The sequence below is a fragment of the Castor canadensis genome, chromosome 9, assembly GCF_047511655.1.
Source record: "Castor canadensis chromosome 9, mCasCan1.hap1v2, whole genome shotgun sequence".
Taxonomy (NCBI): Eukaryota; Metazoa; Chordata; class Mammalia; order Rodentia; family Castoridae; genus Castor; species Castor canadensis.
The window spans coordinates 114,015,034-114,041,599 of NC_133394.1; the positions used below are offsets into that span (position 1 = coordinate 114,015,034).

At 37.7% G+C, this 26,566-nt stretch overlaps 1 protein-coding gene across 5 annotated transcripts in view; it reads left to right on the top strand.

Annotated features, from left to right (window-relative positions):
- Scfd2 (sec1 family domain containing 2) overlaps positions 1-26,566 on the top strand; it is a 413,685-nt gene that overhangs the window by 157,858 nt on the left and 229,261 nt on the right. The gene's annotated exons all lie outside the window — the stretch shown is intronic.

The following is a 26,566-nucleotide window of genomic DNA, read 5'->3' on the forward strand; positions in this document are numbered from 1 at the left end:
TTCACAGAGTCTCAGTTTACTCATAAGTAAAATGGGGGTAATAACAGCAACCAATTCCATGAAATAAAATAGTCCAAGTGACGCATGATGTGTCATCAGTTATCTGGGTCATCATTGTTATTTTGTCATCATGGTTATCATTATCATCAGACAGTCTCTCTCTCTCTCTCTCTCTCTCTCTCTCTCTCTCTCTCTCTCTCTCTCTCTCTTTCTCTTTCTCTCTGGTGGAACTGAGGTTTGAACTCAGGACTTAGTGCTTGCAAAGCATGTGCTCTACATTCCAGTACATTTTGTTCTCGTTATTTTGGAGATGGGTCTTGGGAACTGGACTGGCCTCGAACCTTGAGTCTTCTATCTTAGCTTCTCAAGTAGTTAGGATTATAGGTTTGAGCCACTGGCATCCTACAACAATGTCTCTCTTAAAAGAGCTTCAGAGCCATTATAGACACAACTAGCACAGGCAATACTATGAAACAGCATAACAAATATAATCCGTGTCATGATGACTTGGTATTAAATGACATTCGTGAGTAAAGAATTTCCATTACCATATCGAGTCTGACCAAATAGAATCCCTTGTAGAAAAGGACTGGGGTAATGCCCTACAATAAATTGTGATATCTTATAATTCTAGGTAATAAAATTGTAAGTGTTTAAAGTACTTTCATGCACAATATTTCCTTTGAGACTGACACGGTGCCTACTGCGCTAAGGAGGCAACCTCAATATCTCCTTTGATAAGAAAAGAATATATAAGTATAAGCTCATATGCTTGCCTGTCTAATAAATATACTCAAACATCTAGGCTCAAGTGAAGTATATCTGTAATACTAACTTCTGTTTGAGATCATTTATTCACAAATAAGTACACTACTAGTTTTTCAAACATGGTTTGGAACAAAGAATAAAATTGTATTTAAATTTGTAAATAGTAGAGCTACCATTTTCACTGTTTCTATTTTTCCATAGCAGTCTTTTCTGTAGAAAACCCAGGGACACTTTTGGGAGGTCCTGTAGTTGCCCAGGTTTTTATGCTAGGTATAAGGACTTATAAGGCATGGTATTTATTGTTTTATTAATGGGAAGATTCTGAGCAATTATCCAGTCTATTTATTCACTTTGTACATGAGGAATCAAGGCCACAAATGTTAACTGCCTTGCCTCAAATTACTACCCAACAGCCTGCTCAACACAGGAATGAATAGAGACTATATGTTGATTTCTACTCCACAATTCTTTTTATTAGAGCAGTGATTCTAAACCTTTGGTTGAAGGATCCCTGCAAAAACATAGGACTTAGAACAAAAGTTTACTGTTAGGGTATGTTTCATGTATCATCCATAAACTAAGTATTCCTTTTTTTTTTTTTTTTTTGTGGTACTGGGGATTGAACTCAGGGTCTTGTCCTTACTAGGCAACCACTCTACCACTTCTGCTATGCCCCTAGTCCCTAACTATTACTCTTTTCCTATAAACATACAAATGTTTGTAGATGCTATTATGACTTATAAATGACAAATTCTTAAATTAACAGATACCAAAGTATAACTATATGTGTCTTCATACTTTAATAATGTTTGAAAGCATGAGTTGCAGTAGTGTCTCAATTCAGTTACCTTCAGAGGCTAGCAAGTAATATAAATAATAAAATATGTTAGGTTTGGGAAAAGCAACAATGAAAAATGTGATGATAAATGGCAAAGGATATTCCCAAGGAGTAGAAGAGATTGTGTCAAAATGGAGATTCTCTCTCTCTCTTTTTTTTTGGCCAGGGCACCATGAATCTGATATTCTAATCTCTCAAGAATCCAGGAATCTAATTTCTTACTAACAAATATGAAATCACTCAAGTTTTAAAAATTGTCTTATTTTCTAAAACAGTTGTAAGTCAAAGAGATCTTATTGAAGGACAGAATTCAGCTTGTGCATTTGCATTTTGTGATCTTTATCACAGAGCCCTGCTTTGGCATTGATTACAGAGGAATATGCTGAATCTCTAACCAAATCTCTAACTTACTAGACATCTGAAAGATCTCCAGATAGAAGAAATGATGTACTTTGTTCCATTAAGAAACAAAGGGAGGAACCTAGTGATCTCCTCTTTTGATTTCTTTTAACTAAAAGAAAAGTCTTATTTGTTTAAATTTTAATCTGGCATAAGTTAACTAAACAGGTTGCATAGGTTTTTCCTTCTAAATAGATTCTGTGAAGATACATCTAAGTAGAAGTAGACTTCTCACAGAATTCTTGTTTGTGAGGCAGAAAACACTGACAGGAGGTTCTGGGTTTAATATAAGAAAGATACTTTGGAAAATAACCTTCGTAGCATGGAGAGCTGTCATTGGGGCTTATTGGTGGGAGTTGTGCTAATTGAGTTCTAGGACTCAAGTATATATGGGAATGTGAAGAGTAAGTTTTGTGGAAAGCATATAAGCTCCTCTCCAATTCTGTGCAGATATATTAGTTCTGTAGTTAGGCTTCCTTGCCATAAAGTCACAAACCTTTGGCACATAATAATGATAAAGGGATTTTTGATACCTTAACTAGAATGTTTAAAAAAAAAACACCCTCACATTGATTTGCATAAAATATATAAATTATCTTATAACATGGACCATGATTTTTAAAAATAATTTTCAACTTTAACAATTTTTGTTTTCTAAATTTTTTCTTCTCATTCCTTCTTACCTGTGCAATGCCATTTTTAAGATTAATAACATGTAATAAATGAGGAAAGGAAGGTCCAGTTTGTTTTAAAATTATACTATATTATGGTAAGAACACTTAAGATGAGATCTACCTCTTAAGAAAAGTTTAGGTGTACAGTTTGGTATTGCTCACCAGGTACACTACTATACAACAGCTCTCTAGAAACCTATTCCTCTTGTGTACCAGAAACTGTATGCCTGTTGATTAGCATCTCGTTTAACTTTGTCCTGAACCCCTGGCAATCACCATTCCACTCTCTCATCCTATGGATTTGCCTATTCTAGATACCTCCTACAGATGAAATCATGCAGTATGTGAGTTTCTGTGGCTGACTTACTTCACTTAGTATTAATGTCCTCAAGTTTCAATCATGTCCCACATGGCAGAATTCCTTTTATTTTTTTGGTGGAGTGGCAATGGGATTTGAACTCAGTGCTTCATACTTTGCTTGGCAGTTGCTCTTCTACTTGATCTATACTGTCAATTCTTTTTGCTCAGTTTATTTTTGAGATAAAGTCTTACTTTTTTGTCTGGGCCAGCATGGACCAAAATTCTATTATTTTTGCTTCCTGCAACAGCTGAGATGACAGGAGCTTGCCACTGTGCCCAATTATTAGATTAGATGGGATCTCATGAACTTTTTCCCTAGGCTAGCCTCAAATCACGATCCTACCATCTCCACCTCCTGAGTAGCTACTACTACAGGCATGAGCCATTTGTGTGGCAAAATTTCTTTCTTTGTAATGGCTGAATAACATTACATTGTCTTGAAGAGATGTTGGCATTCTGGTGTTCATTATATCACAACTCAACAATAGTCAAGATGTAGAAACAACCCAAATGCCTATCAGTGGATAAACAGGAAGTGCTGTTCTTGAGAGCTTGTTTGGAGGTTCTAGCAGGGGAGCACAGCTACTTGTATACCCTTGACCTAAGAACGGTCCTCCTCTACTGGGGATGGTCGTCCTCTTCCACTGAGCGCACAGCTTTGGGAGGAACGCACATGAAGTGGTGAGGGAGGAAGGGGACACCCTCCTAGCCAGCCAGATCAGCCAAATCAAACCTGGTGATCAATGGGGTGACAGATGTCGCAGCCAGATCACCCTCACATCCGAAAGTGCTGTTCTTAAGACACAGGGAAGGTGGACATCCTTAACGGACATCTAGCAAATGAGACTCCCTTCATCAGCTGTGAATGAGGAAGGAGCTGAGGATTTGTTTTTCTTTGGGTTGTAGAAGGCAGCTCATTACACTGTCAAATTGACTTTGCAATGGAAAACATGTATGTGCTCTTATCCATAGTAAAACAAAGCTATGTTCTACAACCAGCTTTAAAAATCTGCTTGCAATCATATATTCATGACAGCTTTCCTTTTTTTTGAAAAGTTCAGGTAAGTAAAGACCCTATGAAATTATCATTATTATTTATGGCTGCCACTCAATTATAAACCCCTTCACTCTATTGTCACCAGGCATTGATGCTTTGTTCACTGTGGCAGAGGAGGTACGCTTTCAAATAAAGCATTTTTCATATTTGACCAGGTACTTTATCCCAGCTTTGTAGAAAGTTAGCCTTCCTAGCAAATTATGCAGCACTTTCAAATTGAGAATTGTAAAAAATGAGGAGGTGTTAAAAATTTCTTCTTTTACACTTCTCCTAATATGACCTCTGCATTCTTCTTTAATTTCACAGTTTTCTCTCAGTAATTCATCAAATTTCAGAATATGCATTTCTACATATTTCTACCCCAAAGGATACTATTCCAACTGAAAACCATTTTCAAGACTTCAGAAATCTTTCCACTGAGCATACTTCCTGGTGTGTTAATGACAAGGGTGTTGCTATGGTAACATCCTGGTAATATCCTGTGGTGATCCTAGAAGTTCGTCATCAGCCTTCATGTCAGCCTCACCTGAACAGAAACTTTATCTTACGGTGGGTAATAGTGTGCCAGCTGATGACAGTAGAATATACCCATTCAGCTAAAAGAAGACTTCAGGATGTAGGGAAGGTATCCATTTCAGACTTCTGCTTCGTCTTTCTAATTTATGGATCCTCATGTATTATGCCATGCCAGTATTAGAACTTTCCATGAGGAATATGCCTTCATTTCTAGTGTTTCAGATTTCTTGTTTCAGGCTGCCAAAACAAAACAAAAGACAGCTTTAAAGATTGTTGTTTTCCATTATGGTTTGCAACACTGTTTGGTATAATAGGGTCTATTTTTTCTCTTTTGATTTCTAAGATTTCTGGTGGAAACTGATGCAGAACATATGTCTGCTCTCAATCACTCCCCAGAGAAATGTTGGAACTGTTACATTTAGTTTTACTATCCAACATATTAAGATAGTTAACCACAGCACATGTTACTAAAAAGCCATCTCAAGCAAAGTTTAAAATGTTTAGTATGTATTTTAAATATATCACAAGCTGTGCAGAAAGCTATTTAGAGCTGACTATTGAGGTACCTAACTAGCAAAATAATTGTGCTAACATATTAAGGGATCCCTACAAATTACTTTCTCAAGTACTTAATTTTTCCATGACACATTATAAAAAACATTCTCAACTAAGACACAAAAATAAATCTTGTACTGATACTTATATGTACTCAAATGAATAAGACAAACTGTGTCACTAATTTTTGTGTCTGCACAGAATGCCAATAGTAATACAGTCACGCATTGCATAATGACATTTTCAGTCAATGATGGACTGCATGCATACATGACAGGGGTCACATAAAATTACATCTCATGTTTACTGTCTCTTGATTATATCAAGAGGCCACGTCAGGTGATTAACCTAACCATCTAAATGTGTGTAAGTATACTCTATGATGTTCACACAATGGCAAAATTGCCTAATGATGCATTTCTTGGGACATATTCCCATCATTAAGCAACACAAAACTATAATCATGTATGTGATTATAGAATTAATTATTTAAGAGATTAGTTATTACTGATTCTTATTAAACATATATTAGATGTATAAATTTCTTCATCATGAAAAGAGAAGACTGTTTGTGTATAGAGGTAGTCTTCTTGAACACATCACTATGGATCCAATAGCAGCGGTGGGTGACGTAGCTGACAAGTGCACAGTGGGGAGGAAGCCTAACTTTTACTCCTAATAATGCACATAGGCATGTGAACTGAAAGTATTTTATGACTTGGTGTGCTCATCGTAAACTGGAAGTCTTTATTAGGCAGATCTAAGGTGTGCTTTTTCTCTACTATCCTGTGGATCTAGCTTTGTGTATTTTTTATTTTATCAGAAGCAGTATACTGGCCCCTCTACTTCCAAATAAGAGCCTACTTGATACTATTCTGTCCTTTTTAGGGGTGGGAACATCATCTCAGGAGAGAAGTAGTAGAGTTTTTGACTCAGCTTCACCCCTACAGCACCTGACCAGTCCTTGCAGCCCATTTCTCTTCCCTTTGAGACGCTGTTTGTATCTCTACAGAGATGCCCCTTTACCCCCAGACGCACACTGGTCATGGCCTTCTCTCTGCCATTTCTGATTCTATGACTGCCCCATTCATCCTGCATACTGATTCCAGAATAACATTCTTAATTTTATATTTTAATGCCTTTACTTTAGGGTTTTTCTTCCCCACTGTGCACTTGTCAGCTACATAACCCACCTCCGCTATTGGATCCATAGTTATGTGTTCAAGAAGACTACCTTTGTATATATACAGTCTTCTCTTTTCATGATTAAGAAATTTATACATCTAATATATGTTTAATAAGAATCAGTAATAACTAATCTCTTAAATAATTAATTCCATAATCACATACATGATTATAGTTTTGTGTTGCTTAATGATGGGAATGTATAATATACATTCTTATTGTAGAAATTTGGAAACATTAAAAATATAGAGGCTACCTATAAATTTCATTTGTTGGTTACTACTTATGAACTTTGTTGTTTCCTGCTGAATTACTCATTTTATGCTTAATGATCTAAAATTGGAGTACTTGCATTTTAAGATTATTAGCACTGAGTTGTATATTTTGCTAATATGTTTTCTTGGTTGGTGTTTGCCTTTCTTATTTGCTTATGAGCAAGGGATAGTTACAGTTAAGAGTGTTGGCCAGGAGCTCCAACAATGTGGGACTCTGAATCTTCTAAACTTTTCTTCATTTTAGGTATTGGTCCCATTCTTTCCTATCACAACTGGCTCTGTGTGACCTCTCATCTCCCTAGACACTTCTGGTTTATGTCAGTTTGTGGGTTATGTCATTACAGAATAGCAATTCATGAAAAAGTTTTTTTTTTTCCTCCCTGGGTTGTAGGATCTACCCCAGGAAAGAAAGCTGACTGACTTAAAGTCCCTGTTGCAGGAGGGTGGGGGATGGGGTACCCCTTGGCTAAGCCATAACTGTGTGTCTGGATGGGAAGGGAGAGTGACAGACGGGATTTGGAGAAATAGATGGTGAGGTTAATACTGTGATTGACAGTCCCATCTTTGCCACTTAGAATAAGAGATGGATTGATTCTACAAAGGAGAAGATATACTGACATACAAAAACAAGATCTGTCCACCATCACAACGTTCACTAATAAAACAGGTTTATAAATTTCTGTTTAAAGAAATTTCCCCATCTTATCTTCCCTCTCTTGAATTTGATGTTTCACCTGAAAATGGAAAAAAAAAATCAATGATATCTGAATAATTGCTTGAAGAATGGGTGCTTGAATGCCTAAAAATGATTGTCTGAAATTTTCTTCAGTGTCTTTAGAAAACAGCATCAGAACAACTGCCACTTAAAACAATTCTTAGAACTAGAGCTGCTTTCGCCACGTGATTGCCCTCAACACTCAAGTAGTGGTAATTGTGATGCTCGAATCTTTAAATATAAGCTTAGAAGGGTAGAGATAGTCACTTGGACAAAATTTAAATCTCCATTCATGCTTACAAACCCCTTAAAATATTTATACTTGGTTTTTTTCTGATAACAGAAGTTATACTTGTTCACTGTATACTTGAAAAATCTTTTTCTCTTTAACAATCACAGAATAAAAATTCAAATTATCTATAAACCTACTACCTAGAGAAATGACTCTTAGTATTTTGATGTGTATTTGGTGCAAAATCAATTAGCAAGTAGACAGATGCCATATATGCCAGGTGAAGGTTTCAGGTAGGATCTTCTTTTACTCTTGCTTTGGAGATATCCATTAAGTCTTAGTGCCTAGAATAAAGAAGGCACAGGTATAACGGCCAACATAAAGATATCAACACTAACATTGCAAGGAAACTATTGAGAATATTGTTGTCACATTTGTGTCCCTAGTTCTAGGAGATATTATTCCTGCAAAGTAAAGTTACTTTTAATTAGAGAATAAAGAGGATCCTCTAACCAACCCCCCCGCCCCAGAAAAGGGTCATAACAATGGCGGGGGGAGGAAAAACATTTAGGTATACAAACATTTCAGCCTAAAGTTGCAGGAGAAAAATATTAAAAGAGACACAACAGATTCTAGACTCAAACTTATTTATGATATGAGAATGAAAAGGAGAATGTATTGCACAACCACAGTGATACTGATTTGTATTTTGAAATTTAGTTTTAAATGTAACCAAGAATGTAATTCCCATTAGAAGTCTCACTTTTTCTATCTTCAAGTGTTGCCTGTTTATTCTGTTCTTAGCACCTGGATTGCATTGGTCTCAAATGGAATGGTAATTTTCACTGAAGTGTTTATGAAATGAAGCCCCCTTCTTTTCTTTCTTTCTTTTTAAAACACAAAACATATGCCTGCACCTCTTGTTCAGGCTCTTGAACTGTTGCCAACCTGACAGAGAGCCAACTGGAACAGGAAACTGATATGCTACAGTGTTCATTAACAATTTACATTTTCTAAAATGTGAAAAGGGTTAGGACTTTAATTTTAGAAGCTGTGGTATTATCCAAACTATACTCTAAACTGATTCCACTCTTTCTTTCCTTATTTTTGTTGTTGTGGTTAAGAAAAACAGTTAAATCTGAACTGTTCTTTTCATATAGTGATGTAGGATTTGGGGTCCTTTTCCTGTACCACCTTGCAAGGAATTCATCTTTGTCCAAGAAGCCTCCTCCATAGTTTAAACCTGTTTGGATACTTTCTAACTGGGAATGCACACTCTTTCTGTGAGAGTATAGACACAGTCCACTAAGTAAACAGTAACACTGTAGTTGGAGTTTGCAGTATTTTGGTCTTCTCTTTCATTTATGAGAAGTGAAGCACATTTGTTTAAATTAAAAGGAGATAGCATTCTTTATATTTTATCCCCCAGAAGCTGATTTCAAGACATAAATTTACTCTGTTATTGTATCTTTATTATTATTGTTAAACTTTAATCTCTTGCATACCAGTCCCCTTCCCCCTTTCTTGCTCCTAATCTCACATCTCTGTGAGAGAAATCAGAAAACATGCACATACATTATAACTGGATACTTTGGGAGCTTGCACACTTTTCTGGATTATTTCAAGTTGTTCTCCTCGGTAACACAGGAGTGTAGACAAAATGACATCATCTGAGATGAGTACACCTTTTATTTTAGAAATGGACATTTTTAATGGCTTTTGACTTCAGGTGATGGTAGCATTTTCAGAGCAGCAGCCCTACCAGATATTAGGATGGATGTGTTGAAGCTCTTATATTGGGCAGCAATACTCAGTTTAAACAGAGCAAAAGCCATCAGACTATTTTTGTTGAGGGTAGGGTATGTGCAAAGAAAAATAAAAATATCAGATCCTTAATTACTTATTGTTATTATCCTTACAGTTCTTTCTTGAGACAAATCATGCCTAAATTTATTTAAACTCAGATTTTCCATGTGAAAAAAAATCATTAAAAAATTTCAGAGAACATACATAAATTAGCTTTTGTGTGTGTGTGTTCTGGGGATCAAACCCAGGGCTTTGTGGATGCTAGCCAAGTGCTTCACCACCAAGGTGTCCCCCAGCCCCATGTATTAGTTTTATGTTTAGTTTATTTTTTAGGACATGGCTCCTGTTTTCCAATTCATTGTGAAAAAATCAACAATTTGCTTAAAATAATGGAATAGCAAAAAAAGCACATGATCAGGCTGAAAAACAATCTGGGTCATTACTCTCCCAGGGAGGGAGGAGCGGGAAACAGTTACCAAGTAGTGTGCAAACCCATCACATCCCCTATGTCTGGACCAAGCGCCACATCCCTCTTCCAGACTTTGCAGAGCAGTAGCGTCTCATTTTTCCATGATCAGCTATGAAGCCATTTTCTTCTTTCTTTTCCTTTGTTCCAGCCACAGGCGTCTTAGTTCTTTAAAGTCTGGTTTCCCTCCAGGCTTGACATCTCCCAACTAACTCCCCAGTCCACCCAGTTAACCCCACAGATCTCAGCCCAAACCACAACTCCTGAGGTCAGCCTTCTCTGACCCTCCAGACTCATTCAGTGCCCCCCCCCACACATCCTATTGTGTATTTTAAACTGAATACAGCTTATTATACAGTTGTGTGATCATTTGATCAGTGTCTGGCCTTCCCTCACAGACCATAAACTCCATGAGTTGTGCTTACCATTTTATCTTGCGTGCCAGTCATGTTTGGAGGCACATAGTAGACTCTTAGTAAGTATTAATTGAATGAATGAGAGAAGAAGGAGGAAGCTTTTCTTCAGGTACAATGTTTCCTGTGACACTTTGCAAATATGTCATAAATTCATCAGAAGAACTCAGCTTTGGAGAATAGAAGATTATTTGAAGAAGAAATGGAATATCAAAGAAACCATGAGCTATGAAAGAACATTTTGAAATCCCATTGTTTGAAATATAATCAGGAAAATATTTCATGTAGTGAAAACACACAATACCAACTATTAATATTTTTATGCAATCAAATTTTGAAATTCTGGAGATTTTTGGTTAAATTGGCTGTTTCTCCATTTCTCCTTACTTTTTCATGCTTATTGCTTTCTCTTCTTCCTTTCTAACTCCTCATCTAGTTTTCCTAGCCAGGTACTGAGTTTTCCATTTGGCAATATCTGAGATGAAAACATTTTTAAACCCATCTGGTTTGTGGAAATTCATGGTCATGTGAATATTCTTCTCCAACTTTAATGTAGTGGGGATGAATCAGGAAGAACTTCTGTGAAAGGAACTCACAGCATAGGAGATTCTTGGAGTCCCACTTTCTCTCCAGGTGTGGTTCAACTACACCACTTGTGCTCTGTAGTTTGGTGGGCAACTGATTTGGCCCACAGTATGAGGAAGCTTCCAGTTACAAGGTGAAAGAAGGTATGCCATGGATAAACCAGCATTTATGAACCTAACACAAATAGGCTTTTGAAATGGGCTGTTCTTTCATTTCCTCTCCCTCCTCTCTTCTTTATTTTTTTCTTTTTCCAACCAGTTACTGTGGAGGAACAATTATGCATGTAAGGTGATGCTAGGTAGGCAGGTGCAATTGGAAGTGCATAGGGTAGGCAAGATTCCAGTCCTCATTGGAGTTAACTTTTAAAGTAACCGTGTCTCTTCTTGATGCCACAGAAATCCCTTTTAGCTTGATCTCTCCAGTTTTCTTCAGAACCTCCTCAGCATGCCTCTCTTCTCTTTATCCTGGACCAGAGGAATGCCTGTCTGAACCACCCAGCTGCTGCCCAAATCTTGAGAACCTTTCTTAACAGACCTCTCTGCAGTCAATTTCTGTAGTCTTCCTGGATTGCTCTCCTCAACCCTCCCAACCTGGATGGAACCATATTTCCAGACACATTTTCTAAAGCAACTGCTATTTATACCATGTCTGACCTTCCTTCCTTAGTAATCAGGCCCGAAATCACATTAGTTAATCATGAAATTAGCACTTCTAAATTACAGCATTTAGGTTGCATAATGTTTAATATAAAGTAGCAGAAGTGTATTTGCTCCCAGCCCCAAGTATCTGTGTGTCTGCTTAGGTGTAACTTGGGGTCCTGTCATCAGGCATGTGTACCCATGATAGAAATGAGAGTATGTGTCCCAGTTTCTTGAAAGCAGGAAATTGCTTGGCTTGTCTGGGCACTTACTGTTTTTCTTATACATACAGAGGAATATTCGATAACTTAGTGTTGCCTATGATGAATGGGAACATTGCAAAACACTAGTGAGGGAGAATGAGAATGGGCAAAGCTTTAGATCCCTGCATTTACATGCACACATGTAAATGAATTTTATGCAAGGTCATTATTATAGTCTCCATGTTATAATCATATCAATAAGAACCCTCTCTATTCTTTCCTCAGTGCTAAATAATTTATTTTTGTCTTTTTTATTATCATATTAGTGTTGTGCTGGGAGTACATTGTGACATTTACAAAAGTTCTTACAATATATCATGGTTGAATTCACCACCTCCATCATTCAGTGTTAAATAATTTTAGCCCATGTCTTCAATCAACAATTTTCCAATGGTGGTATATTTTTAAAGTATTTCTTATGCTTCAAATTCATTTCCGGCTCTCATTCTTGCTTGTAAAACTTCCTCCCATTCTTTACGATGTTACTAAATATCACTGCCTTTCTTACTTTTCTCTAATCATCCAAAACCCAAATGACTACTGCATCTCTATTGATTTGTGACAATCCTAGGGAACTTTTATTTGTATTGCCTTGAGTGATTGAAATTTGTACATGTGTATTTTTTAAAATTATTTTTACATTTACGCACATGTATATACATTGTTTGGGCCACTCCCCTGCCCCCAAACCTTCTACATCCCCGCTTCCAGGCAGAATCTGTTCTGCCCTCTTGTTCTCCAATTTTGTTCAAGAGAAAACATAAGAGATAATAAGAAAGACATAGTATTTTGCTAGTTTGAGGTAAAGATAGCTATACAGAGAGATTCCTAGTGTGGATTCCATGCACATGTATATTGCAACCCACATTGGTTCATCCCTACTAGACCTCTTTACTACTTCTTAGTCTCCTTCCCATAGTGGCCTCTGCCAGTTTAAGATTGCTATATTCACTCCTCTGCAGTGAGCACATCAACCACATTCAAGTTTTACGTTTCCTTCCTTTTCCCTATTCCTTCTGTGTGCATTCTCCCCTTAGTGTGTGACCCATGTCCAATAATATTACTGCATTTGTTTTAGGTCTATAATCTGCATATGAGGGAGAGCATGTAATTTTTGGCATTCTGAGCCTGGCTAACTTCACTTATGATGATGTTCTCCAGTTCCATCCATTTACTTGCAAATGACAAAATTTTATTCCTCTTTATGGCTGAATAAAATTCCATTGTGTATACATACCACATTTTCTTAATCATTCATCAGTAGTGGGGCATCTTGGCTGTTTCCATAACTTGGCTATTGTGAATAGTACCGCAATAAACATGGTTATGCAGGTGCCTCTGGAGTAACCTGAGTCGAATTCCTTTGGATAGATCCCTAGGAGTGGAATTGCTGAATCATATGGAAGATCTATGTTTAGTTTTTTTAAGAAGCCTCCTTAATGTTTTCCAGAGTGGTTGTACTAGCTTACATTCCCACCAGCAGCATATGAGGGTTCCTTTTCCCCCACATTCTTGCCAACATTTGTTGTTGGTGGTGTTTTTGATGATAGTTTTTCTAACAGGAGTGAGGTGGAATGTTAGTGTGGTTTTGATTTGCATTTCCTTTATACCCAGGGATGATAAGCATTTTTTCATGTGTTTTTTGGTCATTTGGACTTCTTCTTTTGAAAAAGTTCTGTTTGGTTCAGTTGTCCACTTTATTGGGTCATTGATTTTTGGGGAGTTTAGATTTTTGAGATCCCTGTATATTCTGGTTATCAGTCCTTTGTCTTATGGATAGCCAGAAAATATTTTCTCCCATTCTGTGTGTGTGATCTCTTCAATTTAAAGACCATTTCTTTTATTGTACAGAAGCTGTTTAATTTCATGTACTCCCATTTGTCCATCCTTTCTCTTAGTTGCTGAGCTGCTGGAGTTCTACTGAGAGGGTCATTGCATATACCTATTTCTTCCAGAGTATTCCCTGTATTAACTGAAAGGTTTCAGGTCTGATATTAAGGTCCTTAATCCACTTTGAGTTGATGCTAGTACAGGGTGATAGGCATGGATCTAATTTCAGTTTTCTGCAGGCAGATAACCACTTTACCCAGCAACATTTGTTGAAGAGGCTGTCTTTTCTCCATCAGATGTTTTTGGCACCTTTGTCAAAATTAAGGTGGGCATAGCTATGTGGATTCATATCTGGGTCCTCGATTCTGTTCCACTGGTCTTCATATCAATTTTTGTGCCAATAACATGCTGTTTTTATTGCTATGGCTGTGTAGTATAGTTTGAAGTCAGGTATTGTGATACCTCCAGCATTGCTTTTTTGGCTGAGTATTGCCTTGGCTATTCACAGTCTTTTGTGTTTCCAAGTGAACTTAAAGGTAGATTTTTCTTTTTCTTTTTTTTTCTTTTATTATTCATATGTGCATACAAGGCTTGGTTCATTTCTCCCCCCTGCCCCCACCCCCTCCCTTACCACCCACTCCACCACCTCCCTCTCCCCCCAACCCCCTCAATACCCAGCAGAAACTATTTTTCCCTTATTTCTAATTTTGTTGTAGCGAGAGTATAAGCAATAATAGGAAGGAACAAGGGTTTTTGCTGGTTGAGATAAGGACAGCTATACAGGGAGTTGACTCACATTGATTTCCTGTGCGTGGGTGTTACCTTCTAGGTTAATTCTTTTTGATCTAACCTTTTCTCTAGTTCCTGGTCCCCTTTTCCTATTGGCCTCAGTTGCTTTTTTTTTTCTTTTTCTTTTATTATTCATATGTGCATACAAGGCTTGGTTCATTTCTCTTCCCTACCCCCACCCCCTCCCTTACCACCCAGACCTCCCCCTCCCTCTCCCCCCCCAATACCCAGCAGAAACTATTTTTCCCTTATTTCTAATTTTGTTGTAGAGAGAGTATAAGCAATAATAGGAAGGAACAAGAGTTTTTGCTGGTTGAGATAAGGATAGCTATACAGGGCATTGACTCACATTGATTTCCTGTGCGTGGGTGTTACCTTCTAGGTTAATTCTTCTTGAACTAACCTTTTCTCTAGTACCTGTTCCCCTTCTCCTATTGGCCTCAGTTGCTTTTAAGGTATCTGCTTTAGTTTCTCTGCGTTACGGGCAACAAACACTAGCTAATTTTTTAGGTGTCTTACCTATCCTCACCCCTTCCTTGTGTGCTCTCGCTTTTGTCATGTGCTCGTAGTCCAATCCCATTGTTGTGTTTGCCCTCGATCTAATGTCCACATATGAGGGAGAACATATGATTTTTGGTCTTTTGGGCCATGCTAACCTCACTCAGAATGATGTTCTCCAGTTCCATCCATTTACCAGCGAATGATAACATTTCGTTCTTCTTCATGGCTGCATAAAATTCCATTGTGTATAGATACCACATTTTCTTAATCCATTCGTCAGTGGTGGGGCATCTTGGCTGTTTCCATAACTTGGCTATTGTGAATAGTGCCGCAATAAACATGGGTTTGCAGGTGCCTCTGGAGTAACCTGTGTCACAGTCTTTTGGGTATATCCCCAAGAGTGGTATTGCTGGATCAAATGGTAGATCGATGTCTAGCTTTTTAAGTAGCCTCCAAATTTTTTTCCAGAGTGGTTGTACTAGTCTACATCCCCACCAACAGTGTAAGAGGGTTCCCTTTTCCCTGCATCCTCGCCAACACCTGTTGTGGGTGGTGTTGCTGATGATGGCTATTCTAACAGGGTTGAGGTGGAATCTTAGCGTGGTTTTAATTTGCATTTCCTTTATTGCTAGAGATGGGGAGCATTTTTTCATGTGTTTTTTGGCCATTTGAATTTCTTCTTTTGAGAAAGTTATGTTTAGTTCACGTGTCCATTTCTTTATTGGTTCATTAGTTTTGGGAGTATTTAGTTTTTTAAGTTCCCTATATATTCTGGTTCTCAGTCCTTTGTCTGATGTATAGTTGGCAAATATTTTCTCCCACTCTGTGGGTGTTCTCTTCAGTTTAGAGACCATTTCTTTTGATGAACAGAAGCTTTTTAGCTTTATGAGGTCCCATTTATCTATGCTATCTCTTAGTTGCTGTGCTGCTGGGGTTTCATTGAGAAAGTTCTTACCTATACCTACTAACTCCACAGTATTTCCTACTTTTTCCTGTATCAGCTTTAGAGTTGGGGTCTGATATTAAGATCCTTGATCCATTTTGAGTTAATGTTGGTATAAGGTGATATACATGGATCTAGTTTCAGTTTTTTGCAGACTGCTAACCAGTTTTCCCAGCAGTTTTGTTGAAGAGGCTGCTATTTCTCCATCATATATTTTTAGCTCCTTTGTCAAAGACAAGTTGGTTATAGTTGTGTGGCTTCATATCTGGGTCCCCTATTCTGTTCCACTGGTCTTCATGTCTGTTTTTGTGCCAGTACCATGCTGTTTTTATTGTTATTGCTTTGTAATATAGTTTGAAGTCAGGTATTGTGATACCTCCTGCATTGTTCTTTTGACTGAGTATTGCCTTGGCTATTCGTGGCCTCTTGTGTTTCCATATAAATTTAACAGTAGATTTTTCAATCTCTTTAATGAATGTCATGGGAATTTTGATGGGAATTGCATTAAACATGTAGATTACTTTTGGGAGTATCGACATTTTTACTCTATTGATTCTACCAATCCATGAGCATGGGAGATCTCTCTACTTTCTATAGTCTTCCTCAATCTCTTTCTTCAGAAGTGTATAGCTTTCCTTGTAGAGGTCTTTCACATCTTTTGTTAGGTTTACACCTAGGTCTTTGATTTATTTTGAGGCTATTGTAAATGGAATTATTTTCATACATTCTTTTTCAGTTTGCTCATTGTTAGTGTATAGAAATGCTAATGATTTTCCTATGTTGATTTTATATCCTGCTACCTTGCTATAGCTATTGATGATGTCTAGAAGCTTCTGAGTAGAGTTTTTTGGGTCTTTAAGGTATAGGATCATGTCATCTGCAAATAGGAATATTTTGACAGTTTCTTTACCTATTTGTATTCCTTTTATTCCTTCTTCTTGACTAATTGCTCTGGCTAGGAATTTCAGTACTATGTTGAATAGGAGAGGAGATAGTGGGCATCCTTGTCTGGTTCCTGATTTTAGAGGGAATGGTTTCAGTTTTTCTCTGTTAAGTATACTGCTGGCTGTAGGTTTGTTATATATAGCTTTTATAATGTTGAGGAACTTTCCTTCTATTCCTAGTTTTCTTAGAGCTTTTATCATGAAATGATGTTGGATCTTATCAAAGGCTTTTTCTGCGTCTATTGAGATGATCAAGTGGTTTTTGTCTTTGCTTCTGTTAATGTGGTTTATTATGTTTATTGATTTTCGTATGTTGAGCCACCCCTGCATCCCTGGGATGAAGCCTACTTGGTCATGGTGAATAATCTTTTTGATGTGTTGCTGAATTCGGTTTGCCATTATTTTGTTGAGGATTTTTGCATCAATGTTCATTAAAGAGATTGGCCTCTATAGTTCTTTTTGCAGGTGTCTTTGCCTGGTTTTGGGATAAGTGTAATACTGGCTTCATAAAATGTGTTTGGCAGTTTTCCTTCTTTTTCTATTTTGTGGAACAGTTTAAGGAGGGTTGGTATCAGTTCTTCTTTAAAGGTCTGATAGAATTCAGCAGAGAATCCATCAGGTCCTGGACTTTTCTTTTTGGGGAGACTCTTGATTGCTGCTTCAATTTCATTTTGTCTTATAGGTCTATTCAGGTGATTAGTTTCCTCTTGGTTCAGTTTTGGATGATCATATGTATCTAGAAATCTGTCCATTTCTTTAATATTTTCAAATTTATTTGAATATAGGTTCTCAAAGTAGTCTCTGATGATTTCCTGGACTTCCATGGTGTTTCTTGTATCTCCCCTTTTGCATTCCTAATTCTACTAATTTGGGTTTTTTCTCTCCTCATTTTAGTCAGGTTTGCCAGGGGTCTATCGATTTTGTTTATTTTTTCAAAGAACCAACTTTTTGTTTCATTAATTCTTTCTATGGTTTTTTGGTTTCTATTTCGTTGATTTCAGCTCTTATTTTTATTATTTCTCTCCTTCTATTTGTTTTGGGATTTGCTTGTTCTTGTTTTTCTAGGAGTTTGAGATGTATCATTAGGTCATTGATTTGGGATCTTTCAGTCTTTTTAATATATGCACTCATGGCTATAAACTTTCCTCTCAGAACTGCCTTAGCTGTGTTCCATAGGTTCTGGTAGGTTGTGTTTTCATTTTCATTGACTTCCAGGAACTTTTTAATTTCCTCTTTTATTTCATCGATGATCCATTCTTCATTAAGTAATGAGTTATTTAGTTTCCAGCTGTTTGCATGTTTTTTGTCTTTACTTTTGTTGTTGAGTTCTACTTTTACTGCATTGTGATCAGATAGTATGCACGGTATAATTTCTATTTTCTTATATTTGCTGAGACTTGCTTTGTGCCCTAGGATATGATCTATTTTGGAGAAGGTTCCATGGGCTGCTGAGAAGAATGTATATTGTGTAGAGGTTGGATGAAATGTTCTGTAGACATCAAGTATGTCCATTTGAACTATTGTGTATTTTAGATCTTGACTTTCTTTATTGATTTTTTGTTTGGATGACCTATCTGTTGATGATAATGGGGTGTTAAAGTCTCCCACAACCACTGTGTTGGCGTTTATATATGCTTTTAGGTCTTTCAGGGTATGTTTGATGAAATTGGGTGCATTGACATTGGGTGCATACAGATTATGATTATTATTTCCTTTTGGTCTATTTCCCCTTTTATTAGTATGGAATGTCCTTCTTTATCTCGTTTGATCAATGTAGGTTTGAAGTCTACTTTGTCAGAGATACGTATTGCTACTCCTGCCTGTTTTCGGGGGCCATTGGCTTGGTAAAATCTTCTTCAGCCTTTCATCCTAAGCATATGCTTATTTCTGTCGGTGAGATGAGTCTCCTGTAAGCAACAAATTGTTGGATCTTCCTTTTTAATCCATTTTTGTCAAACGGTGCCTTTTTATGGGTGAATTAAGTCCATTAACATTAAGCATTAGTACTGATAGGTATGTGGTGATTCCTGCCATTTAGTTTTCTTAGTTATTTGAAGGTTTGATTGTGTGTACCTAACTTGATGTTACTCTCTACTGTCTTGCTTTTTCTTTTCCTGTGGTTTGGTGCTGCCTGCCTTTTCATGGTTAAGTTGGGTTTCACTTTCTGTGTGCAGAATCCCTTGCAGAATCTTTTGTAGTGGTGGCTTTGTGGTCACATATTGTTTTAGTTTCTGCTTATCATGGAAGACTGTTATTGCTCCATCTATTTTGAATGATAGTTTTGCTAGGTAGAGTATCCTGGGGTTGAAGTTATTTTCATTCAATGCCCGGAAGATCTCACCCCACGCTCTTTTTGCTTTTAATGTTTCTGTTGAGAAGTTTGCTGTGATTTTGATGGTTTACCTTTTTATGTTACTTGTTTTTTCTCTCTTACAGCCTTCAATATTCTTTCCTTAGTTTCTGAACTTGTTGTTTTAATGATGATATGTCATGGAGTAGTTCTACTTTGATCTGGTCTGTTTGGTGTCCTGGAGGCCTCTTGCATCTGTATGGGAATATCTTTCTCTAGATTTGGGAAATTTTCCGTTAGTATTTTGTTGAATATATTACGCATTCCCTTCGCTTGCACCTCTTCTTCTTCGATGCCCGTGATTCTCAAGTTTGGCCTTTTGATGGAGTCAGTGAGTTCTTGCATTTTCTTTTCACAGGTCTTGAGTTTTTTAATTAATAGTTCTTTGGTTTTTCCTTTAATTACCATTTCATCTTCAAGTTCTGAGATTCTGTCTTCTGTTTGTTCTATTCTGCTGGATGGCCTTCCGTTTTGTTTTGCAGTTCTGTTTCGTTCTTTTTTCTGAGGTTTTCCATATCCTGGCAGTTTTCCTCTTTAATGTTGTCTATTTTTGTCCTGAGTTCATTTATCCGTTTATTCATTGTGTTCTCTCTTTCACTTTGGTGTTTATACAGTGCTTCTATGGTTTCCTTTATTTCTTCTTTTGCTTTTTGAAATTCTCTATTTTTGTGTCTTGGAATTTCTTGAGTGTCTCCTGTACATTTTGGTTGACCCTATCCAGTATCATCTCTATAAAATTTCATTGAGTACTTGTAGTATGTCTTCTTTTAAATATTCTTGTGGGCTTCATTGGGTCCTTTGGCATAGTTTATCTTCATTTTGTTGGAGTCTGGATCTGAGTTTCTGTTCTCTTCATTCCCCTCTGGTTCCTGTACTAATTTTTTGCTGTGGGGAAACTGGTTTCCCTGTTTTTTCTGTCTTCCCGTCATTGTATTTTGTGTTGTTACTGTCCCTGTACTGTGTGCAATTAAGTATTTTCTAGCTTGTAATAATAACAATGGTAATATTTAGAATGGAAGGGTGAGCTGAGATGGAAAGCAAGAAGTTAAAGAAAAGGTGAAAACAAATACACAGACAAGAGGGAGAAAGCAGAACAAGGTTTCAGATAAGAAAGTTTCAAAGATATAAACAGGGAGCGTTAGCGTACTAATTGACAGCTGAACAGACATTAGAGAGACAGAGAGAGGGTTGAAAATCAAAGATTAAAAAAAATAAGAAATAAGTAAATGAAAGAAATATCTATATATAAAAATGAATTAAAATAAAATGGAAAATAGAAAATTTAAAAAAAAAACAACCAAAAAAAACCCCTCCAAGTTTATATGCAATGCAGTTTCAGTCTTAATAATTTGGGTGTCCACCTCAGTCTCCAGTCCTGGAGATGTTGCCTCAGATGTTGTTCTGTAGTTGTCTCATCAAAGGGGACGCATAAAGTAGAACAAAGCTACACACACACACACACACACACACACACACACACACACACACAAAATCCCCACCAAGTGTCCCAAGTTCAAATGCAATACAGTTTCAGTAAGTTTTTCGGCTTGCAGGTGTAATTCGGTTGTTCTCTCATCAAAGGTAGGGAGAAAAAGAAAAAAAAAGAGTCCGGAGACAGTTCTGAGAATGGTATCTGCAGCTGTGGCTTGCCTGCCCACTGCTGTCAGCCTGCTGTTGCTGGCGGCGTTATTTATGCAGATCTCTGGGGTGAGCTTAGCAGTCACCTGGCCCTGCAGGCTTTGTTTGCTCAGAGTTCTCCTGTGCTGGAGCCTCTGCTACAGGCTTTCCCCTTTCCAAGCACTGGGAAAGGCGACACTGCCCCCACATTGTCAGGCCTGCGTGTTTATTTACAGTTAATGTGGGAGGTAGGTCTTTCCCCCTCTCCTGTGCCGTTTTCCTCCCACCGCCACTTTCACAAGCTTTCCTGCTCCTGCTTACTGGGCGGTGCTGCTGCTCCTGCTGGCCGCCATGTTTGTTTACAGTTCACGTGGGAAGTGGGTCTTCCCTCCTCTCCTGTAGAATTTTCCTCCCTCCGCCACTCTCACAAGCTTCCCCACTCCTGGTTGCTGGGTGCGTGCCCTGCTCCCGCCAGAGGCTCTCCTGCCCACCGGCTTGTTTATTTACAGTCTCGGGAAGGGTTCCCTTCCCCCAATCTTCAGCGCTCAGGGCGCCCCACCCTCTTTCCAGTGCGTCTTAATTGTTCTTATTGCTTATTACTCAGTTTCTCTTTTTTCCCCGGGTGGAGGTTGGTCTGTCCAGGGGGCTATGCTGCTCTGGCCCAGGCTTGTCTGTGGGAGTACCGTGGTACCGCAAAGCTCACCTGGTCCACGTCTTCCAAGCCGTCTGGGTGCCGACCACTGGCAGCCCGGGGGCCCTCCTCGTTTCTCCGTTTAACGTGAAGTGGAGATTCTCTGCGCCGGCTGGAGGTGTGGAGGGATCAAAGTTATGCCTCTTCTCAGTGATTATGCCTGCAAAGTGTGTCTCCAGCGTTTCTCCAAGATTTCACTGTAGGAGGCTCGCTTTCTGCTTCCTACCTCTAGTCGCCATCTTGGAATCCCTAGGGTAGATTTTTCAATCTCTGTGATGAATGTCATTGGGATTTTGGTGGGAATTGCATTGAACATGTAGATTGCTTTTGATAGTATAGACATTTTTACTCTGTTGATTCTGCCAATCCATGAGCATGGGAGATATTTCCACCTTCTGTAGTCTTCCATCTCTTTCTTCAGTGGTTTGTAGTTCTCATTGTGGAGGTCATTCACATCCTTTGTTAAGGTTACTCCTAGGTATTTGATTGTTTTTGAGGCTATTGTAAGTGGAATTGTTTTCCTATATTCTGTCTTAATTTGTTCATTGTTGGTGTATAGAAAGGCTACTGATTTTTGTAAGTTGATTTGTTTCTTGCTACTGTGCTGAAGCTCTTTATGGTGTCTAGGAGTTTTTGGGTGGAGTCTTTTTGGGTCTTTGAGGTATAGGACCATGTCATCTGCAAACAGGGATACTTTGACTATTTCTTTATGTATTTATATTCCTTTTATTTCTTCTTCTTGCCTCATTGCTCTGGCTAGGACTTCCAGGACTATGTTGAATAGGAGTGGGGAGAGTGGACATCCTTGTCTCATTCCTGACTTTATGGGAAATGGTTTTAGTTTTTCCCCATTGAGTATGATGTTGGCTATAGGTTTGTCATATATAGCCTTTATGATGTTGAGGCACATTCCTTCTATTTCTAGTTTTCTTAGAGCTTTTATCATGAAATGGTGTTGAATCTTATCAAAGGCTTTTTCTGCATCTGTTGAGATGATCAAGTGGTTTTTGTCTTTGATTCCATTAATGTTCTGGATTACATTTATTAATTTGCATATGTCAAACCATCTTTGAATCCCTGGGATGAAGCCAACTTTGTCATGGTGAATGATCTTTCTGATATGTTGTTAGATTCAGTTTGCCATTGTTTTATTGAGAATTTTTATATCAGTGATCATTAAGGAGATTGTTCTTGTCTGGTTTTGGGATGATTGTAAAACTGGCTTCATAGAATGAGTTAGGCAGTGTTCCTTCCCTTTATATTTTATGGAAAAGTTTAGGAAAATCCGTCAGGTCCTGAACTTTTCTTTTTTGGGAGACTCTGTTGCTGCTTCAACTTCATTACATGTTGTAGATCTGTTTAGGTGGTTAATGTCCTCTTGATTTAGTTTTGGATGGTCATAAGTATCTAGAAATTTTTCCATTTCTTCAAGATTTTCCAATTTATTGGAATATAGGCTCTTAAAGTAATCTCTGATGATTTCCTGGATTTCCTTGGTGACTGTTGTTATCTCTCCTTTTTTGTTTCTGATTTTACTAATTTGGGTCTTTCCCCTCCTCATTTTAGTCAGATTTGCCAGGGGCTTGTCAATCTTGTGTATTTTTTTCAAAGAGCCAGCTTTTTGTTTCATTGATTCTTTGTATGGGTTTTTTTGGTCTCTGTTTTATTAATTTTGGCCCATATTTTTATTGTTTCTCTCCTTCTGCTTGTTTTGGGTTTTGCTTGTTCTTGTTTTTCTAGGAGTTTGAGATGTAGCATTAGGTCCTTTATTTGAGATCTTTCTGTCCTTTTAATATATGCATTCATGCTATAAACTTTCCTCTTAGGACTGCTTTTGCTGTATCCCATAGGTTCTGGTAGGTGGTGTTTTCATTTTCATTAACTTCCAGGAATCTTTTGATTTCCTCTCTTATTTCTTCTGTGACCCACTGATCTTTGATCAATGTGTTAGTTAGCCTTCAATTATTTGCATATTTTCTGCTGTTGTTTTGTTGTTGAGTTCTAGTTTTAGTGCATGTGATCAGATAGGATGCAGGGGGTTATTTTTATTTCCATATATTTGTTGAGGCTTGCTTTGTGCCCTAATATATGATCTATTTTGGAGAAAGTTCCATGGGCTGCTGAAAAGAGTGTATATTGTGCTTTTGTTGGATGAAATATGCTGTAGACATCAGTTAGGTCCTTTTGATCTATGGTGTCATTTAGTTCTAGGATTTCTTTGTTGATTTTTTTAATTTGGATGACCTATCTTTTGGTGATAGAGGGGTATTAAAGTCTCCCACTACCACTGTGTTGGAGTCTATATGTGCTTTTAAGTCCTTTAATGTATGTTTGATGAAATTGGGTGCACTGACTTTGGGTGCATATAGGTTGATAATTGTTATTTCGTTTTGAGGTATTGCCCATTTTTTTAGTATCATATGTCTTTTTTTATTTTGCTTGACCAATGTAAGTTTGAACTCTACTTTGTCTGACATAAGTATTGCTACTCCTGCTTGTTTTGGAGGGCCATTGGCTTGGAAAATCTTCCAGACTTTTGCCCTAAGCCAGTGTTTATTTCTATCAATAAGATGGGTCTCTTTGTAAACAAGAGATTGTCGAATCTTCCTTTTTTTTTTTTCCTTTTTCTTTTATTATTCATATGTGCATACAAGGCTTGGTTCATTTCTCCCCCCTGCCCCCACCCCCTCCCTTACCACCCACTCCACCCCCACCCCCTCCCCCCCCACCCCCTCAATACCCAGCAGAAACTATTTTGCCCTTATTTCTAATTTTGTTGTAGAGAGAGTATAAGCTATAACAGGAAGGGACAAGGGTTTTTGCTGGTTGAGATAAGGATAGCTATACAGGGCATTGACTCACATTGATTTCCTGTGCGTGGGTGTTACCTTCTAGGTTAATTCTTTTTGATCTAACCTTTTCTCTAGTACCTGTTCCCCTTTTCCTATTGGCCTCAGTTGCTTTTAAGGTATCTGCTTTAGTTTCTCTGCGTTAAGGGCAACAAATACTAGCTAATTTTTTAGGTGTCTTACCTATCCTCACCCCTTCCTTGTGTGCTCTTGCTTTTATCATGTGAGCAAAGTCCAATCCCATTGTTGTGTTTGCCCTCGATCTAATATCCACATATGAGGGAGAACATATGATTTTTGGTCTTTTGGGCCAGGCTAACCTCACTCAGAATGATGTTCTCCAGTTCCATCCATTTACCAAAGAATGATAACATTTCGTTCTTCTTCATGGCTGCATAAAATTCCATTGTGTATAGATACCACATTTTCTTAATCCATTCGTCAGTGGTGGGGCATCTTGGCTGTTTCCATAACTTGGCTATTGTGAATAGTGCCGCAATAAACATGGATGTGCAGGTGCCTCTGGAGTAACCTGTGTCACAGTCTTTTGGGTATATCCCCAAGAGTGGTATTGCTGGATCAAATGGTAGATCGATGTCTAGCTTTTTAAGTAGCCTCCAAATTTTTTTCCAGAGTGGTTGTACTAGTCTACATCCCCACCAACAGTGTAAGAGGGTTCCCTTTTCCCCGCATCCTCGCCAACACCTGTTGTTGGTGGTGTTGCTGATGATGGCTATTCTAACAGGGGTGAGGTGGAATCTTAGCGTGGTTTTAATTTGCATTTCCTTTATTGCTAGAGATGGGGAGCATTTTTTCATGTGTTTTCTGGCCATTTGAATTTCTTCTTTTGAGAAAGTTCTGTTTAGTTCACTTGCCCATTTCTTTATTGGTTCATTAGTTTTGGGAGAATTTAGTTTTTTAAGTTCCCTATATATTCTGGTTCTCAGTCCTTTGTCTGATGTATAGCTGGCAAATATTTTCTCCCACTCTGTGGGTGTTCTCTTCAGTTTAGAGACCATTTCTTTTGATGAACAGAAGCTTTTTAGTTTTATGAGGTCCCATTTATCTATGCTATCTCTTAGTTGCTGTGCTGCTGGGGTTTCATTGAGAAAGTTCTTACCTATACCTAGTAACTCCAGAGTATTTCCTACTCTTTCCTGTATCAGCTTTAGAGTTTGGGGTCTGATATTACGAATCTTCCTTTTTAATCTAGTTTGCAAAACGGTGTCTTTTGATGGTTGAGTTGAGTTCATTGACATTCAGTTTTAATATTGGTAAGTGTGTGGTGAGTCCTCCCATGTGGTTGTTTTTGTTGTTTAAGGATTTGATTGTATGCAGCCAAATCAATGCTACTTTCTGATTACTTGTCTTTTCTTCTCCTGCAGTTTGATACTTCTGGTCCTCTTGTGGTTTTATTTGCTTTTATCTTCTGTGTGCAGAATTCCTTGTAGAATCTTCTGTAGTGGTGGCTTGGTGGTAATATATTGTTTTAGTTTCTGTTTATCTTGGAAGATTTGTATTGCTCTGTCAAGTTTGAATTGATAATTTTGCTGGGTAGAGTGTCTGAGGGCTGAAATTATTTTCATTCAGTGCCTGAAATACTTCACTCTATGCTCTTCTTGCTTTTTAAGTTTTCCATTGAGAAATCTGCTTTTATTTTGATGGGTTTACCTTGATATGTTATTTGTTTTTTTCTCTCTCACAGCCTTCAATATTCTTTCTCTGTTCTCTGTGCTCTTTGTTTTAATGATAATATGCCATGGGGAGGTTCTATTTTGGTCATCTGTTTGGTGTTCTGAAGGGTCCTGTACCTAAATGGGCAAAAGTTTCTCAAGATTTGGGAAATTTTCTGTTACTGTTTTATTGAATATATTATGTATCCTGTTGGCTTGCACCTCTTCTCCTTCTTCAATGCCCATGATTCTCAGGTTTGGTGTTTTGATGGAGTTGCTGAGTTCTTGCATATCCCTTTCACAGTTCTTGAGTTGTTTGTCTAAGATTTCGTTTGTTTTTTCTTTTTTATCTTTTTTATCTGAGATTCTGTTTTACACTTGTTATAGTCTGCTGGAGTGGCCTTCCACTGTGGTTTTTGTTTGAGTAAAGGGACTTTTTATTTCCAGGATTTCTGTTTGATTCTTTTTCTGAGGTTTTCAACTCCTCTTTTATATTTTGTGTTGTCATCTTTAATTCATATATCTCTCTTTTTATAGTGTTGTTTATTTCACTGTGATGTCTGTTGAAGTATTTTCTGAGTTAATTTATTTGTTTCTGTGTTTTCTTATGTTCTTTATTTTTGGTGTCTTGAAT